Raw genomic sequence first — 16,310 nt, 5'->3', positions numbered from 1 at the left:
GATCATTAATACAAGTCCACCTATACATGCCATTATAACCACAACCAAAATATCAAAAGCTACCGATATAGCAGTTGGATAGAGTGATAGGTCTCCAACGAGCTTCCAAACCAAACGAGTTTTCGATTATAAATAAAACATGGGAAATGAGACTATGTAAGCATATAATTCTTAGTAAGTTCGTATAACATAAAACATAACTTACCACTTCATTTCATAACTTTAAAATTTAACATGGCATAATCTAACTTTTAGCTTGGCACAAGCCTAAGCACCAACACAATATGTTAGCATACTTGAACATGATTCATATGAATTTAACATGGATAACCATTATACTTAAGCATGATTCAATTGGATTTATCATCCATCATAACATAACATGTTTTCCATGTAGCTCACCATTTCAATGTATTTCATACATATATGTCTTGGTTCATATTGAACACTTACCATTTCCTTTCAAATTCATGCCCGTTGAACTGTTTAGAATATCATCGGATACGCGGGATAGCTCACACGAAGTGTGCTAAGCATATAATCATAACCTTTCCTTTCTTTTACATCGTCGCTCACACGAGCTGTGAAATGGATCTGCTCACACGAGCTGTGAAATGGGCCTGCTCACACGAGCTATGGGTCAGAATGTAAGCTACACAATGCTGCTCACACGAGCTGTAGAGTATCCACAACTCATGCCGGACCTTAGCTATCGGTAGTATATTCAAGACTAGCACCCAAAACATGGAAACCCTAATGACATGTCATTTGTATCCTATGAATTCCTAAGGTTCAAACAGGGCTCGATAGTCGTCATAACATCGTTGGATTTGCATTAATTATTTACATAACAATCCATAATTTATATATACCTCAAAAGATAGCATCAAACATTATACAATTACACAAACTTACCTCGACGATAAAGGCGTAGGAACGGAGTTGACTAATTCGAAGCTTTTTTTACTCTCTTCTAAAGCCATTCAAGGTTTAACTTGATCTAAATAAATAAATTTAATCTGTTTAATAACCATTCTATTCAATTCAATCCAAATTCTTTTTTTTTTTTGCAAAATCATGTTTTTCCCCTATTGTTTTGATTTCATTACAATTTAGTCATTAAGCTCGTAATTTTAAATTCATACAATTTCATCCCTACCCAAGCTAGCCGAATTTTACATAGATTCATATCAACATAAAATTCATTATTTCACAATTTTCACCATGTATTTTACATATTTTACAAATATATCCCTATTTGACATTTTCAACAAAATTCACTTTACAAAAGTTGTTTATCTATAAACAAAGATTCATTTTATTCCATCAAACATAAAAAATCACATGAACATAATTATGGAAAAATCCTAACCTTTTAACAGTTTTGCAAATTAGTCTCTAGGCTAGCTAGATTCAGCTACAACGACTACAAAAACATAGAAATCATTAAAAACGAAATGAAAAATACTTACATGGAAGAGGAAGGGTTGACCGAATATCCAAGCTCCTTCAATGGAGTTTTGCTAACCTAATTTTTGGCGGTGTTTTAACTAGAGAATATGATATCTCCAAATTAGCCTATTTACCTTATTTATTTATTAATTTACAATTATAACCATATTAGAAAACATTAAAATCATTTAATAGTATGCACATAATTGTCTACCCACAGTAAAAATGTTTTAATTACCAACTAAATCCTTTAACCATTTGATTTCATAGCCATATAGTACCTTTAACTTATATAACTCTAATTTTGCACCTTTAACGATTTAGTTATTTTCACCAAATTAAACATGCAAACGTCGAAATTTCTTAATGAAATTTTTATACGACACTACTATCATATTGTAGAATTTAAAATAATATTTAAATAAATATTTTCAAGGTGGATTTGAGGTTCCAAAACCATTGTTTCAGTTTCACTGAAAATGAGCTATTACAACTCTCCCCCCAAAAGGAATTTTCTTCCCTGAAAATCTTACCAGAAAAGAGGTTTGGGTATTGTGCTTTCATAGCTTCTTCTAGTTCCCAAGTGGCTTCTTCCAAATGATGCAGTTTCCAAAGAACTGTGTAACACCCTTAACCTGTATCCATCACCAGAACAGAGTTACGGAGCATTATCGAAGTTTACAGATAAAAAGACAAAAATTTCAAACATTTCATATCATATAATATTCATGTCAGAAACCAATCAAAATCATACTTATTATCCCTTATACGAGCCCTTGAGGCCCAAAATACGCATTAGAAACAAATTAGGACTAAATTGGATACTTAAAGAATTTTTCGAAAAAGATTAAAAATTTTCAAAGCTGCAGGGGTCACACAGCCAAGAGGCACGCCTGCGTCTTAGGCCATGCGGGCAATAGAAATAGGGATACACGGCCGTGTCCCAATTCATGTTCTTACCCGTGTAACTCACTGACTTTGGTTACACGGCCAAGCCACATGCTCGTGTGCCAGGCTGTGTGCTAGGCCATGTAATAGCCTGACTTGCAACTCTTTGAAAGCTATAAGGCACACATGGTCGTGTCACTTGGTCGTGTGTCACACATAGCTGAGACACATGCCCGTGTGGATGAAAATAGGTCATTTTACAAGCCACATTTCTCACCCAATTTAGCACCAACCTAAACTCAACATTTTTCATATACACAAGTCATAATATGCATCTAAAACAAACCAAAATCAAGCGTAAAACATGAAATATCTTCACATCCAATCAATATGCCCTTAGGCACCTCAAATGACAACTTATAACATGTATATCTAAACATTCAATAAATTCAATTGTTTAATTAATATGCATATTTGTACCAAAAATTACCATGTAGATCATTAATCAAAATATACCATTTAGTACCATTTATGTACTTGATCTCTAGCATCAAATGGTCATGTAAGTCACTGGTAATGTAACAACCCATTTTTAAGGTTAATCAGAACAATGGTTTCGGGACCACAAATTTGACATTGAAAAAAAATATTTTATTATTATTTTAATATTTACAGCATGATATTAGAGTTGTGTAAAAATTCCATGAAGAAATTTTACCATTTGAGTGGTTAATTAAGTAAAAAGGACTAAATCGTGTAAAGCGCAAAAGTTGAGTTCTATTAGTGAAAGGTATCTAATAGCTATAGAACATTAAATTAAAGGTCCTTATGTTGATATTAGACCATTGAAATTTTGTGTGGACATTAATAGGCATGAAATGGGTGTTTAACATGTTTATTAATTAAGGATAATATAGTAATTTAGGAAATAAATAAGTTTAATAAAAAAAAACATTTGTATCATCTTTCTCCTTCAATTATCCATTGAAAATGAAAAGTATGAATGGCCATGGAAGCTTTAGTATTTTTCCAAGCTTGGTAGTTAATTCGGTGAGTGGTTTTTGCCCAGTTTTTAATGACTTTTACGTTTTTGAGATAGTTGCTTTATAATCTAGCTAGCTCGTGCCTTAATTTTTGAAACTGTTAAATATTTTGATAGTTTCCATTGATGATCTTATGTGTTCTTTGATGTTTAATGGTGAAATATGAATATTTGATGTTAGATTTTCATATTTTACAAAGTGATTTTGAGTAAAAATTCAAATTGTGGGCTAATTTGTGAAATTATGTGGTTAAAAGGATGAATAAATTGAAAATATGGGCTTCTAGTAGTGTGGGTAAAATTCATCTAGCATGGGCTTGTCCTTAATTGCATGAATTTACAATTTTATGGGATAAGGACTAAATTGCAAAAATGTAAAATAATAGGGGAAACGTGTAATTTCACCAAAATGTGTAAATTGTGTTAAATTGAATGAATTAATGATTAAATAAGTAAATTTTGTTATTATATAGATTGAGAAAAATGAGATTCAGATCTAGAACAGGGGAAAACAAAGTATCAGACTGGTTGATCCGTTCCGTCGTTTTAATGATTGAGGTAAGTTCGTATACTAATAAACATAATTAAATTGTGTTATAAATGCTTATTTATTATTGAATTGAATTGAATGTTGAATGGTCATGATTACGAGCTGAAATCGACAGAGTTACGTGATCGTGATTTTCGTGACAGGTAAGTTTTCAATATTTATAATTAATCGTTCTTGAAACTAACTATTATCACGATGCAGGCAAGTGTACCTATCGAACAATAGTATAGTTTTAGCAAGACCGGATTGTCGAACCCAAAGGAACTAAAAGTACTAGTAATGACTGTCTTTTTATTATCTAGCATAAGAATAAGGGGATTTTGTTTTAACTAACTAATTAACTAATCTAAGAATCCACAGAGAATGGGATTGGGGGATTACTTTGGAAAACGATTGAATTAAGACAATACCTAAGGAAAAATCCACCTAGACTGTACTTGTTATTCTGGCTCTGAATCGGACGATTTATTCATTTAACTTGTTCTGTGGAGATCCCTAAGTTATGTTATTATCCTTTTTCAAAACTAATAACGTCTAATCCCTAGATTGAATAATTGAGACTTTTCTCTAATTAACACCCTAGGGTTGCATTAACTAGATCTATGGATCCCCTTATTAGGTTTCACCCTAATCCGAAAAAATCTTGTCACCCTATGTCTAGGCACGCAAACAACTCCGCTTAATTATGACAAATGTACTTTTAGACAGGGTCTATTCCTCCTTTGAATAAGATCTTATCTTGAATTAGTATCCTGGGATATCAAAACAAGAATTAAGAACACATAATTAAGAACAAGTTAAATATTTATCATACAATTCAGAAAATAATAACAAGATTCGTCTTAGGTTTCATTCCCCTTAGGTATTTAGGGGATTTAGTTCATAACTAAAAAGGAAAACATCTCAGAAGAATAACGAATACAAAATATAAAGAAAACCCAAAAACTCTTGAAGGGAAATTGAGGGGAGATCTTCAATCTTGATGGTGACTCCGGCTTCTGAGATGGATCAATCGACTTCCTTTGAGTAATTCCTTCCTTCCTCTCCATGTCCTCTTTTTTCTCTTCCTTTAAGGCATATTTATAGGCTTCAGAATGCCTAAAAGCCCTCAAAATTAGCCTTTTCCGAATTGGACTCAACTTGGGCTCGGTAGGGACACGCCCATGTGAATCATGCTTTGAATCTGCCAAATTGACATAGCCGTGTGGTCTGCCCGTGTGAGGAAGTCCAGGCCGTGTTGATTTCGTACGTTGGCCCATTTTCTCTGTTTTTGGCCCATTTCTCGTTCCTTTCGCTCTCCTATGCTCACCTAAGTATAAAACATGGAATTAAGGCATTAGGAGCATCAAATTCACCAATTCTAAGGAAAAATCATCCATAAAATGTGTTAAGGATGGGGTAAAAATATGTATAAATTATGGTTTATCAAATACCCCCACATTTAAGCATTTGCTTGTCCTCAAGCAAAATCCTCAACTCATAATCAAGATAAATCTTTCTCAACTTATAATCTCTATAGAAAATATCTCAAAATAATCCATAGGTAATCATACATTGAGAATTCAACTAAAAGAACATAAAAGTTTCAAACATTCCAAGTTGAGTATTTAATCATGTAAACATAGGTGTCTCCCCTCATCTAAGTAATTACCTTTGATTCAGAATATCACAGAGTTTTACATCCTCACTAAAGATTCACTCAAATCACTCGAGGTGTTTAAGGACAATAATTGAAGCACTCAATAGTCAAAAATAAAAAATTATTACCATAGGCTTGCATGAAAATCAAATCTTCACCACTATAAATTGAGATGATACATCAATCAAAAGGTCTTTAGAGGGTTGTAATGAGGCTTGGTTAGAGGGTGTGGTCACAGGCTGAAAGCAAAAGTTAGAATCGAGATTGAATTGAAAAATCACTTAACTAGAAAAAGATTTAATATCACTTGCGTACAACAGAGTTTTTTCTCAGAATATGGAATTAAATACTTAAGCTTAAAAACAAAAGATTACTACTACTAATATGTATACTTTTTTTTTAAGAACAAGTTAAATTACAAAATAGAATAAAACATAGTTAAGCAACTATTTCAATTCAAATCTCGACAAAAATAGGGATCAAATTAATTTAGGGGATTTCAACAATAATGGGTTAAGGGTTAATATTAAGGGTAATACAAGAAATAGTTCGTTAGGCTCAAGGGGGTTTACTAGGGGTTAATCGTGGAGGTAGGCTTTTCATGGCATGAGTGGGTTAATCCTAAGTGCCTTAATCATTTTGATATATCAAATCAAATGGTGTGGTCTTGAAATGCATAATCAAGCAAGTTCTAGAATAACAGTTCAATACTGACGCACTCAAAGCAATAATAAAAGTGAGCATGAAAGAATTAATAGATGCTCAAAAGGCTCAAAAATCTCACAAAAATTATGGCTTTTTGATGTTTAAAACTTGTGAATTTCAACTCAAAGTAATACCTAAACTTTGGGGAAACAACCTAAGATTTTAAATTCTTAAAAATCAACTTATCATGTTTGATTCTCTAATGTCTTAAAGTTTAAACAATCAATGCATAAATGCCTATGTTTTAATTCAAGATATATCAATCAAAATCACAAATCAATCAAAATTTATCCTAAATATGATATGAGAGCTTCTCAAGAGAACAAGGCAGTCATTCAGGGATTTTTCTGATAGGGAAATGAAGTAAATACCCCCCACACTTAAGATGTACATTGCCCTCAATGTACAAAGATAGATATAAGAATATAGAAAGAAGATAGAGAGAGAAATGAAACTTTCTATATGATGAATTCCTCAAACTGGATTTTTGGAGAGTAATCGGTGCGATAGTGGAGGAGGATACTTCGGTGGTGGTAGAGGTTCATTAGTCATAAGTCTTGCACCAAAAGAATATTATATCTAGTGGTAGCTATGGTCCTGGTCGATCAGGACATGGTAGTCGTGGAGAACAGTTCTCGGTAGAGTTTTTTGTTCCTATGCAGTGATGAGCTTAGGAGCTATATATAACTGTGATAAAATAAGGAACTTTTTAGGGGATATTAGGAAGAATAATTACTCATAAAGAAATAATCAAAATTGATGATTAAAAAAATAAAATAAAATTCTAAAGTCTAATAAAAAAATAAAAAGTAGTTTTAATAAAAATTAAAAACATAAAATAATAAATAAATGTTTTTAAACATCTTCATTGCTGGATGGTTCGCGAGGTGGGACTGGCAATGAGATGTGGAGGTGCTGACAAATCTGCTGTAGAGTAGCATCAATGTTGTCAAATTGTTGAAAACACTACTACTCAAATCGAGTGAGGCGCTCAGAGATGTCAGCATATGAAGCCGCCGCATGAACTGGACGAGAGGGTGGTGGTGGCTGAGACGAGGGGTCCTCATACTGTAGAGGGACATCATCAGGAATGTCCTTGTAGGCCTCCTCCTCGGTAGATTGGGAGAGATGATATTGATAAGGGTAGGTTCCTCAGCTCTTTTCGATCATCTTCACGCTAAGCATGCTCGAGATGCCTTGTGGAGACATCTGGCCAATGAGGGTTAAGTGTCGAGCCAACCGAGTAACATAGGGGCCAATGGAGATGACCCCCTTCCTATGCCGCTCTGTCTGGTGCTGAATCGTGAGGGCGATGAAATAGACAAGGTCGATGACGTGCCCATGCAACATACAACATAAAAAGTAGGCGTCGTGAGTGTTGACGACGCCGGTGCTCTCTCGCCTTTCTGTAATCGTGTGAGCCAAAATGGCGTATAGGTACCTCAGAGATGGAGGAAGAGCCGATGCCTTGGAACGGTTAGGATTGTAGGTGGCCCCACCTAGTACTAGTACATCTTAGCAACGTGAAGGAGAACGATGAATGTGGCGGTTGAGAGCATGTAAGTCATTCTCCTCCTTAAATTCCTCTGTATATAAACCCAGCGCCATACCGAATTTTGGGACGCTGAGCTGGCGGACTAATCTGCCTAGGCGAAATTGGACTGTGCCAGGATTATCGTAGTTCATCATCACGGTCTGAAGATGAAATGTGGAGCATAATTCTATCGTAAGTTCGAGATACGTCGGCTCGATGATCCCAAAGAAAAGCTCCCAAGGGTCAGCGGTTAGGAGGACCCGAATCGCTTCAGCCAACTGTACTTGTTCTACTGCAGCCCAGTCGATGCAACGGCCCGCAATTAAAGGTCGGGCCTAGAGTATTTGGAATAGTTCTTCTTGGGGCCCGATGGGGAATCTCAGGAAAGGGTGACAAACTTTCGCGGTAGGACCCGAGGAAGATGACGCTCCCTTTCTTTTCTTTGAAGCTAGGACAATGGCATTTTTACCACATGAAGATGACATGGTACCTGCAAATAGAATCATCAAGTCGTCTTGATGAGTGGTCAAAGTAAAACGAAGACAAATTTTAAATAAAAATCATAATTTTAGCTACAACTATTAAAGCTAACTAAAATAATAAGTTCAATGGCATACTTTTGTGGCACTAGCATGGTGATATGAGTAAAAATGGCCAGGAATTTAATGGAAATATAAAGAGCATAAATTTAGCACATGACATGAGTTGTAATGGTAAATAACAAAAAACAATTGAAAACTATGAATATTGATTTAGAATAGGCGAGTAAGGCATGAGAGTTTCAAAAAATATATACTATGGGGAATGAATGATAACTAATCTTAAAAGAAATGAAACTTGAATGATAGAATAGTGTGAGATACATGAATATTATAGCATTAAAAATGCGTGGAGTTAAAGGTAAAAGAGTGATCAAACGCTAAAAAATGGAACAATAAGCGTTAGGAATGAAGTTGGAAGCGGCACACAGGCGTGGCGGGGAGGGCATGTGGACTTGCAGCCTCTAGGTTTAGGGTTTTTAGGTGAAGAAGACAATGAATAGTGCAGCCTATTTATAGATTTTAGGGCACACGACCAGGTAACACGCCCGTGTTCCCCAATTTCTTCCCCTGTGATTTGTGAATTTTGAGTTTGGGCACGTCTGACATTTAGTACACGCCCGTGTTCCTTTCTGCGTGTGGGTGCACATGGTCGTGTCGCACGGCCGTGTCTGGCGTTGTTCGCTTCTCCCACACCCGTGTATGTAGACCCACACCCGTGTCAATCTAACAGGTTCGACCACGGGTGCTAGACACGGGCATGTCGCATGCCCGTGCTATTTTAATAGGTTCACCCACGGTTCTTCTACACGGGAGTGTCGCACGCCCGTGTTGTTTTGGCAGGTTCGACCACGGCCATGTTGCACGGCCGTGGCTTTTTATCGTAGCTCGTGTTTGGGAAAATCGTTGCCCTATTTTTACACGGCCCTAAGCACGCCCTTATACTTGGCCATGTCTCTGTGGAAATCCTGTATTCAAGAGCTCATTAGTAAGTTAGGTGTTGAAGACTAAATTTTAAAGAAGTTAATACAGATAGTGTTCGGATTGCCTCCCAAGAAGCGCTTATTTATAGTCTAAGCTCGACTTACCTCTCCATTGAATGGTCATGGTGGTTCGAGGAGTTTATACTCCTCATTCCTGTTATCATTCTCATCAAAATAATGTTTCAGACGGGTGTTGTTTACCTTAAAAGTGTTGAACTTGGGATGACTTTCCTCGATTGTACCAAATGGGAAAATGCCAAGTACCGTAAGAGGGATTTCTTCATTTGGTGTGGTAGTGACAATGTGAGGATCTGTGGCATCTAATAAGACTTTATCTCCAACCTTAAGTTGATGTGGGAAGGTGTTGAGCTTGTTTTGGCGTAGTTCTGGTTTATCATGCGTTCTTGGTTTATGCATCCGCCATTCATCTAGCTCCTCGATTTGTAGCCTTCGTTCTTCATGAATAGGTCCTCTACCATTTCTTGAGAATGGCTCATGTACTTCCTTCAGACTCATTTCCTGCAAAGTAGGTTGCACCATATTGTCAGTTTTAGTAGAATGGGTTAAATGATCACCTTCAATTTTCGATGTGTTGCCAGAATTGCGAGCTTGAAGGGTGATTGTTTCGTCTCCCACACGGAGTGTGAGTTCACCTGTGCCAACATCAATGATCCTTTTAGCAGTTGCTAAAAAAGGCCTTCATAGAATTAAAAGAGTGTTACTATTCTCTTCTATGTCTAGAACAATGAAGTCCACGATAAATATAAATTTATCGATTTTAACTAGCACATCTTCAATAATACCCCTAGGAAATCTTATAGTTTTATCTGCTAATTGAATGCTCATCCTAGTCTGTTTGGATTTCCCAAGACCTAATTGTTTGAACATTTTGTAGGGTATCACGTTAATACTAGCCCCTAAATCAGCTAATGCATTATTAACATCTAAACTACCAATTAAGCAAGGAATTGTAAAACTCCCTGGATCTTTTAATTTTTTTGGTAGCTTATTTTGCAGAATAGTTGAGCAAACTGAGTTTAGCTCCATATGCGACGCCTCGTCCAACTTCCGCTTATTTGCTAAAAGCTTCTTTAAAAATTTCATTGCGTTTGGCATCTGTGATAGAGCTTCAATAAACGGTAAGTTAATGTGTAATTTTTTTAAGAGTTAAGGAATTTACCAAATTGTTCATCTGAGCAGTCTTTCCTTGTCGCATTGGGGTATGGCACACGAGGTTTATATTCGACATTCATTGATTTGTTTTTATTATGACCTACCTCACCTTGGCCTCTGCTTACCATAGTTTCTTACCTCAGTTCTGGCTCAGGCTCAATGGATCCTTCTTCATCTTGAGCATTAATTGCGTTGAGTTGTTCCCTTGGGTTGGGTTCAGTATTACTTGGCAAGCTATCTTGTGGTCGTTCGGAGATTAGTTTGGAAAGCCGGCCTATCTGAGTTTCGAGCCCTTGGATCGATGCTTGTTGATTTTTAAGTGCTATCTCGGTGTTTTGGAAACGAGTTTCTGACACCGATATAAACTTTGAGAGCATCTCTTCAAGGTTCGGCTTCTTTTCCTATTGGTAGGGTGGTTGTTGGTAGCCTGGAGGTGGTCTCTGATTTCTTTGGCCTCCCCATGAGAAATTTAGGTGGTTCCTCCAACCTGCATTGTATGTGTTACTAGATGGATTGTTTTGAGATCGAGAATTATTACCATGTAATTTAACTACTCGTTATCCATGTTGTGGCCATAAGGTTGGTATTTCGAATTGCTTCATCCACCTCCACTTGCTTCACACTGTATTACAGGGTGAACTTGTGAAGAACTAAGAAAACCATCAATTTTCTTGTTTAAGAGTTCTACCTGATTAGAGAGCATGGTAACCGAATCGACGTTATAAACACCGACTATTTTCGTTGGTTTTGTCCTCGTGACTTGCCATTGATAGTTATTCAGTGACATTTCCTTTATAAACTCATAAGCATCTTCAGGTGTTTTATTATTGATGGTTCCGCCAGCAGTTGCGTCATCCATTTGCCGAGTCGAAGGATTCAGGCCCTTATGGAACGTTTGAACCTGAAGCCAAAGCGGTAACCCATGGTGAGGGCACCTTCTCAGTAAGTCCTTGTATCTCTCCCATGCATCGTAAAGAGTTTCTAAGTCCATCTGCACAAACGAAGAGATATCATTACGTAATTTGGCTGTTTTAATCAGTGGGAAATATTTTAATAGAAATTTTTTGGTCATTTGTTCCCAAGTAATGATTGACCCTTGTGGTAATGAGTTCAACCACTATTTATCTTTGTTCCTCAATGAAAAAGGGAATAACCGAAGACAAATGGCATAATCAGAAATACCATTAATTTTAAATGTATCACATAGTTCCAAAAAGTTTGCTAAGTGAGCGTTAGGATCCTCATCCTACAAACCATCAAACTGAACAAATTGCTGTATCATTTGAATAGTGTTAGGTTTTAGTTCAAAAGTAGTTGCAGCTACAGCAGGACTAACTATGCTTGATTCAGTTCCTGTTAAATAAGGTTTAGCATAACCATACATAGTGCGTGGAGCAGGAGTTTGATTAACTACAATTACATGAGGTAGCTGATTGTCTTGGTTTTTAGCCATCTCTTCGGTTGGGGGTTGAGTATTATCCTCTTGCTCGTTCTCTGTGTATCTTAAGCTTCGCCTTATTTCTCTTTGGTTTCTGCGAACTGTGCGATCGATTTTTTCGTCAAAAAGTAGTGGTCCTGACGGGTTTCTTCTAGTCATAAACTATAAAAACCTACCAAGAGAAAGAAAAAGTAAATTAATAAATAATAATAAAAAAATAAATTAAATTGCAAGAAAAATAAATGGCTAAAGTAATAAGAATTGAGCATTCCTAATATCTTAGTTCCCCGGCAACGACGCCAAAAACTTGATCGCGATTTTCGTGATAGGTAAGTTTTAAATATTTATAATTAATCGTTCTTAAAACTAACTATTATCGCGATGCAGGCAAGTGTACCTATCGAACAGTAGTATAGTTTTAGTAAGACCGAATTGTCAAACCCAAAGGAATTAAAAGTACTAGTAATGACTGTCTTTTTATTATCTAGCCTAAGAATAAGGGGGTTTTGTTTTAACTAACTAATTAACTAATCTAAGAATTCATAGAGAATGGAATTGGGGGATTACTTTTGGAAAACGATTGAATTAAGACAATACCTAAGGAAAAATCCACCTAGACTGTACTTGTTATTTTGGCTCTGAATCGGACGATTTATTCATTTAACTTGTTCCGTGGAGATCCCTAAGTTATGTTATTATCCCTTTTTAAGACTAATAACGTCTAATCCATAGATTGAATAATTGAGAATTTTCTCTAATTAACACCCTAGGGTTGCATTAACTCGATCTATGGATCCCCTTATTAGGTTTCACCCTAATCTGGAAAAATCTTGTCACCCTATGTCTAGGGTTTCACAAACAACTCCGCTTAATTATGACAAATGTACTCTTAGACAGGGTTTATTCCTCCTTTGAATAAGAGCTTATCTTGAATAAGTATCCTGGAATATCAAAACAAGAATTAAGAACACATAATTAAGAACAAGTTAAATATTTATCATACAATTCAGAAAATAATAACAAGATTCGTCTCAGGTTTCATTCCCCTTGGGTATTTAAGGGATTTAGTTCATAACTAAAAAGGAAAACATCTCAGAAGAATAACGAATACAAAACATAAAGAAAACCCAAAACTCTTGAAGGGAAATTGAAGGGAGATCTTCAATCTTGATGGTGACTTCAGCTTCTGAGATGGATCAATCGGCTTCTTTCGATTAATTTCTTCCTTTCTCTCCGTGTCCTCCTTTTTCTCTTCCTTTAAGGCGTATTTAGAGGCTTTAGAATGCCTAAAAACCCTAAAAATTAGCCCTTTCTGAATTGGACTCAACTTGGGCTCGGCAGGGACACACCCATGTGAATCGTGCTTCGAATCTGCCTAATTGACATGGCTGTGTGGTCTGACCGTGTGAGGAAGTCCAGGCCGTGTTGATTTCGTACTTTGGCCAATTTTCTCCGTTTTTGGCCCGTTTCTCGTTCCTTTCACTCTCCTATTCTCTCCTAAGTATAAAACATGAAATTAAAGCATTAGGAGCATCGAATTCACCAATTTTAAGGGAAAATCATCCATAAAATGTGTTAAGCATGGGGTAAAAATATATATATTACGGTTTATCATTACGACGCCCGAAAGTCTCGTACAAACTTTAGGAATAGTATAGGATACAAATGTGATGACATTAGTATTTCTAAGATGAGATTACATGTAAGACCATGTCTGGGACATTGGCATCATTATACGATTACGTGTAAGACCATGTCTAGGACATTGGCATCGTTAATCGATTACGTGTAAGACGCAGTTTGGGACAGTGGCATCGATATGAGATAACATGTAAGACCATATATGAGATATGGCATTGTATGAGCTTTATGTGATATCCGAGCATCCTTAATGATTTGGAAGGGTTCAGCAGGCATAGTCAAGACGAGAATGAAAGTACGGCCGGATTAAGTAATACAGGTATGTACAGAACCTATGTGAGAATCGAATGAAAGTAAATTGGTGAGTTCATATTGTATTTTGTATATTAAATAAGAAAGAATTGTGTATAAATATGTTTCATGTCAAAATGTGTTTATTTGACTATAATAAAGTGTGTATTGAATGTTATGTGAAATATGAATTATAGTTGCTTTAACTAAATATACATATGACAATAGACTAATAAAACCATAATCGGGTTATGGCATGTGAAAGAAAGACTACAGTAGGGCCTTGGCAATGTATGTGTAAGACCATAGTTGGACTATGGCATCGAAAAATCGATGAATTTGTATCATAAGCACTTATAAACCAGAGAGGTTTGATAAGAGTATGTGTGATAAATAGAAAGGTATCAGTACAAGTATGTACGAAAAAACTACTCAAGTATCAAGTTATATGAAGTTGAGAATTTACGAATGAGGACATAAATAATTCGATGTTAGCTCATGAATTGATGCTTTAAATGTTAATAATTTATCTATTTCAATGTTGTGATCATTTTAGGCTCATATACGAACTTACTAAGTTGTGAAGCTTACTTTGTGTTATTTTTTCTATGTTTTATAGTGTTTTGGACATTCACTCGGGTTGAAAGTCAACGGAATCACATCACACTATTCAGCTATTGATTTTCGGTATTTCTACACTTTTAGGCTTGGTTATATAACATGTATAGGCTATGGTCTTTTTGATATGGTTGTTAGAAATGTAGATGGTCATTTGAAATGGCTTATTAATGATTTTGATTGATGGTTATAATGTGGCCTTATGTTTTGGCATGTTTGCCATGGTTGTTGATATGATCAAGTAGTTGCTCATTTGGTTAGTCATTAATGGATATATTATTGCTTGAGGAATGGTATAATTTGATATGATTTATGGATGATGAATTGATATGTTTTGAAGCATGAAATAGATGGTAAGATGATGATGAAATGCATATAGAAGTTAAGGTTGTGGCATATTGTTTTGGCATGATTTTGGTTGTGAATTTAGTAGTTGAATTGGTTGAGGATAGTTAGCATGAGATGTGTATGGATTGGTATATTTTGGCTGCCTATATATGTATTGAAATGGTGTTCATTTGGTTGCTAGGTGTGCATAAGAAAAAGGGTGGCAAATTGGCTTTACAAATGGCCTATTTTTGTCCACACGGGCAAAGACACGGGAGTGTGTCTCAACCGTGTGCGACACATGGTCATGCAACATGGCTGTGTGTCCCTTGGGGTACCCTTTTGAATTAAGACAGTATACCCTCTAGGTTTGACACGGCCTAGAGACATGGGCATGTCTACTGGCCGTGTGTGTGGCACACGGGCTGGCACATGGGCGTGTGGCCAAGCCAGTAACCCCTCCAGTGTTCCCACGGCCATGGCACACGGGCGTGTCCTCGACTGTGTGGTGAAGTTAGTATGTATGCCCTGTTTTCACACGGCTTGTGACACAGGCGTGTCTGGTGGTCGTGTGAGGCACATGGCCTATTCACATGGGCGTGTGACCCTTGAATGCAAGAGAATTTTCTAAGTTTCCCAAAGTTTGCAAATGTTATCGGTTTAGTCCCGAACCACTTCTAAGCATGTTTTAAGGTCTCGTAGGACTTTATAAGGGACAATATGAATGACTTGAATGGATTTTGAATGTGAACGCATAAATGTCTGTGAATGATGTGTAATATTCGGTAATGCCCCGTAACCCTATTCCGACAATGGATATGGGTTAGGGGTGTTACATGTAATTTGTGCACTAAAAACACTAATACTAACCATTCAAAAACTAACCTCATTATACATATGTGCTTTCCACAATAAGCACTAAAACACTCCAAATTATATTACATATCCAAATGCATATTCAACTACTATTTAAATTTTCATTCATCAAACATAAATCAATTCACATATTACCTATACCAAACCACACATCAAACATGATAAGGCCATTTATATATACATAGCAAAATATACCAAAGCACAAGACAAAGCATATGGCCATAACCACAACATCACACATAAGCCAACATTAGCCAAAATAACCTATACATGCCATTATAATTGAAATTAAGCAACTAAAAGTACCAAAAGAGCCGATAGATAGTGTGATATAGCTCTGACAAGCTTCCGAATCACAATAAAACACGGAAAATAGCACAGAGTAAGCATTTAAGCTTAGTAAGTTTGTATAAAAAAGAAATTAACTTACCATTTAGTCACATTTAAGGTAAGCATACAAAGCATATCCAAAATCAATTTGGCCAAAAGCCTAAACACATATCCTTATCAACCATGTTAGTCATGTAATTCATATAAATATCAAGAAACATGTATGAGCTCAACAATAATCAAAATTCCATGTACATATAATTTCCACATCATGTATCTATATA

The 16,310-nt window shown here is 36.1% G+C and overlaps 1 non-coding gene across 1 annotated transcript; it reads left to right on the top strand.

The window, feature by feature from the left end:
- The first annotated feature begins 11,422 nt into the window (after window positions 1–11,422).
- Window positions 11,423–11,529, top strand: LOC128289896 (small nucleolar RNA R71). The gene has a single exon (XR_008279538.1). It is a non-coding gene; the product is annotated as a small nucleolar RNA R71 (small nucleolar RNA).
- The last annotated feature ends 4,781 nt before the right edge of the window (window positions 11,530–16,310 follow it).

Source organism: Gossypium arboreum, chromosome 2, assembly GCF_025698485.1.
Source record: "Gossypium arboreum isolate Shixiya-1 chromosome 2, ASM2569848v2, whole genome shotgun sequence".
In the NCBI taxonomy this organism is placed as follows: Eukaryota; Viridiplantae; Streptophyta; class Magnoliopsida; order Malvales; family Malvaceae; genus Gossypium; species Gossypium arboreum.
Note: the sequence above shows the minus strand (reverse complement) of the source record. Positions and strands in the feature narration are given on the sequence as shown.